A 4962-nucleotide genomic window follows, 5' to 3' on the forward strand; every position below is an offset into this window, starting at 1 on the left:
AATAAAGTGACCATAAACTAATGTTTTTGTTTTTGCATTGTTGCACTGCACACAGAGTTTGGCTTCTTGTACATTCCTTGAGAATAAAAATAATTCTAAAACTAGAATATAATAAATGTTTCAAAACTACTGATATGGAATAACATCCAAACATTAAAAATTTTCAAAAAGATTAAAATTCTCCAAACCAATATAATATTTCTAATAGCAGACATATCACATAATACCCATAATTAAAATGGCAGTCAATCAAGAAAGATAAACTTAAAAGCCATCTTTACTTACCCTCTTCAGTACTCTTCTACTCCTTTCCCTTGTAGGCCAATAGCACATACCAGAAGCAGCAAGGACTGCTGAAGCTCTGTCCTCACGCTCTTCTTCCTTAGGGCCCATGACTAGTCTTTTCTCTCTCTCTCTCTCTCTCACACACACACCACCACACCCACACACACCCACACACCCACACACACTTTCTCTCTCTCTCTCACACACACACACACACCACACACACTTTCTCTCTCTCTCTCTCACACACACGCACACACACACACTTTCTCTCTCTCACACACACACACACCTTTCTCTCTCTCTCTCTCACACACACCCACACACTTTCTCTCACACCACACACTCACACACTTTCTCTCTCACACACACCCACACTCCTCACTTTCTCTCTCTCACACACACACTCACTCACACACTTTCTCTCTCTCACACACACACTCACACACTCTCTCTCTCACACACTTTCTCTCACACACACTCACACACTTTCTCTCTCTCACACATACACACACACACACTTTCTCTCTCTCTCTCACACACACACACACACACACACTTTCTCTCTCTCTCTCTCACACACACACACACTTTCTCTCACCACACACACACTCACTCTCTCTCTCTCACCACACACACACACACACACACTTTCTCTCACACACCAGTCATCTCCCTGATCAATCTCTCTTTCTCTCACACACATACCAGTCACCTCCCTGAACAATCTTTCTCACACACATCACCTCTCTGACTAATCTTTCTCTCTCTCACACACTTCACCTTCCTGACTGATCTCTCTTTCTCTCTCACACACACGTCACCTTCCTGACCAATGTCTCTTTCTCTCACACACACACACGTCACCCCCTCCCTGACCAATGTCTCTTTCTCTCACACACACACGTCACCTCCCTGACCAATCTTTCTCTCATATACACCATCACCTCCCTGACCAATGTCTCTTTCTCTCACACACATATATCAGTCATCTCCCTGACCAATGTCTCTTTCTCTCACACCATATCAGTCATCTCCCTGACCATCTTTCTCTCTCACACACATATCAGTCCTTCCTGACCAATCTTTCTCTTACACACACACCCAGTCACCTCCCTCTCTCACACACGACACCTCCCGACCAATCTTTCTCTCATATACACACGTCACCTCCCTGACCAATGTCTCTCTCACACACATACATCAGTCATCTCCCTGACCAATCTTTCTCTCATATACACACGTCACCTCCCTGACCAATGTCTCTTTCTCTCACACACACATATCAGTCATCTCCCTGACCAATGTCTCTTTCTCTCACACACATCAGCCATCTCCCTGACCAATCTTTCTCTCTCACACACACACGTCACCTCCCTGACCAATCTCTCTTTCTGTCACACACACACGTCACCTTCCTGACCAATGTCTCTTTCTCTCACACACATATATCAGTCATCTCCCTGACCAATCTTTCTCTCACACACACATATCAGTCATCTCCCTGACCAATGTCTCTTTCTCTCACACACATATATCAGTCATCTCCCTGACCAATCTTTCTCTCACACACACATATCAGTCATCTCCCTGACCAATGTCTCTTCTCTCACACACATCAGTCATCTCCCTGACCAATCTCTCTCTCTCACACACACACGTCACCTCCCTGACCAATCTCTCTTTCTGTCACACACACACGTCACCTCCCTGACTAATCTCTCTTTCTCACACACACACGACACCTTTCTGATCAATCGTTTCTCACTCACACACGTCACCTCCCTGACCAATCTCTTTCTCTCACTCACACGTCACCTCCTGACCAATTTCTTTCTCTCTCTCACACACCCACCCTCCCGACCAATCTCTCATCTCTCTCTCTCTCTCTCACACACAACACACACACCAACGTCCCTCCCTGACCAATGTCTCTTTCTCTCTCACACACACACATATCAGTCATCTCCCTGACCAATCTTTCTCTCACACACATATCAGTCATCTCTCTGACCAATCTTTCTCTCACACACACACGTCACCTTTCTGATCAATCTCTTTCTCTCACACATGACACCTCCCTGACCAATATCTTTCTCTCACACACGTCACCTCCCTGACCAATCTTTCTCTCTCACCCACACACGTCACCTCCCTGATCAATCTCTATTTCTCTCTCTCACACACACAGTCACCTCCCTGACTAATCTCTCTTTCTCTCACACACACCACACACACGTCACCTTTCTGATCAATCTCTTTCTCTCACACACGTCACCTTCCTGACCAGTTTCTTTCTCTCTCTCACACACGTCACCTTCCTGACCAATCTTTCTCTTACACACACACCCCAGTCACCTCCCTCTCTCACACACGACACCTCCCTGACCAATCTTTCTCTCTCACACACATATATCAGTCATCTCCCTGACCAATCTTTCTCTCTCACACACATATCAGTCATCTCCCTGACCAATCTTTCTCTCACACACACATATCAGTCATCTCCCTGACCAATGTCTCTTTCTCTCACACACATCAGTCATCTCCCTGACCAATCTTTCTCTTCACACACACACGTCACCTCCCTGACCAATCTCTCTTTCTGTCACACACACACGTCACCTCCCTGACTAATCTCTCTCTCTCACACACCACGACACCTTTCTGATCAATCTTTCTCTCACTCACACACGTCACCTCCCTGACCAATCTCTTTCTCTCACTCACACACGTCACCTCCCTGACCAATCTCTTTCACTCACCACTCACCTCCCTGACCAATCTTTCTCTCTCACCCCACCGCACCACCTCCCTGATCAATCTTTCTCTCTCACCCACACACGTCACCTCCCTGACCAATCTTTCTCTCTCACCCACACACGTCTCCTCCCTGACCAATCTTTCTCTCTCACCCACACACGTCACCTCCCTGACCAATCTCTTTCTCTCTCACCACACGTCACCTCCCTGACCAATCTCTCATTCTCTCTCTCTCCCTCTCACACACACACACAAAAACACAACGTCACCTCCCTGACCAATGTCTCTTTCTCTCACACATGACACCTCCCTGACCAATATCTTTCTCTCCCTCAAACACACACACCAGTCACCTCCTTCACCAATCTATTTCGCTCACACACACGTCACCCTCCCTGATCAATCTCTATTTCTCTCTCCACACACAGTCACCTCCCTGACTAATCTCTCTTTCTCTCACACACACCCACACACACGTCACCTTTCTGATCAATCTCTTTCACTCACACACGTCACCTTCCTGACCAGTTTCTTTCTCTCACACACACGTCACCCCCTGACCAATCTTTCTCTCTCTCTCTCTCACACACACACACATACACCCACCAGTCACCTTCCTGATCAATCTTTCTCTCACACTCACCAATGACTTTCCTGAGCAGTATCTTGCTCTCCTGAGCAGTATCTTGCTCTCACACGTTTTCTCTTACTTACACACACGCGCACACACACACACACATTTTCTCATACACTTACAGATATGCTGGCTCACTCTCTCTCTGTCTCACTCACTCCCACTCCCACCCCCAGCACACATGGCAGCTACAGCACAAGGTAGCCGGTATACTAAAAAAGATAAACCCAGCCCCACATATAATTGACACCATACCGACAAACGACATAAAAAAACTAGCCAACATAGTCTCCCCCACATTAACAAAAATCATAAACCTCTCCTTAAAGGAAGGATCCCTTCCAGATAACCTAAAAGGAGCAATAATTAAACCAATAATAAAGAAAAAGAACAGTGACCCAATTATACTGAGTAACTACAGACCAGTATCAAATCTACCACTAATAGTAAAATTAATAGAAAAAAATCCTTCAGAAACAATTAGCCGAAACCTAGACAACAATAATATACTATACCCCTCACAGCACAGATTTTGCAAACATTACAGCACTGAAACCTTACTTCTCTCATTGACTGACAGCATAATGAGAGGTTTTGACAATGGTAAACATTACATCCTTCTAATGCTTGACCTGTCCTCTGCCTTTGACACAGTAAATCACAACATACTGCTAAAAAGACTCGACGAAATTGGATTAAAGGAAAAAACTAATGCCTGGTTCAGATCATACCTAAGTAACAGATATTATCAAGTTCAAATAAAAAACACATTGTCAGAGAAAATAAATCTAGCAACTGGAGTACCACAAGGATCAGCACTCTCTGCTACACTTTTAATATCTACCTACTTCCACTGTGCCATCTTCTAGCAGGCCTGGGTATCATACACTACATACGCTGATGATATTCAAATATTACTACCAATCGAAGACTCACTGGAATAAACACTAAACCTAGCAATCATGTACCTTGACATCATAAAACAACTACTAAACCAAATGGAGCTCGTCATTATCATAGAAAAAAACGAATTCCTCCACCTTGAACAAAAAATCTCCAATACTACTAAAAAACAATCAGAAAATTGAAATAGCCGAGAAAGTATGGAACCTCGGTGTAATAATAGACACAGAACTCAGCCTCAAATAACACATATCATTAAAAGTCAAAAAAGGATATGCCAAACTAATGGTCCTCAGGAAACTTAAACCATTACTAAATCAAACGAACTTCCGAACTGTGCTACAAGCTTTAATATTTGCCAGCACTGACTACTGTAA

Source organism: Rhinatrema bivittatum, chromosome 11 (genome assembly GCF_901001135.1).
Source record: "Rhinatrema bivittatum chromosome 11, aRhiBiv1.1, whole genome shotgun sequence".
In the NCBI taxonomy this organism is placed as follows: domain Eukaryota; kingdom Metazoa; phylum Chordata; class Amphibia; order Gymnophiona; family Rhinatrematidae; genus Rhinatrema; species Rhinatrema bivittatum.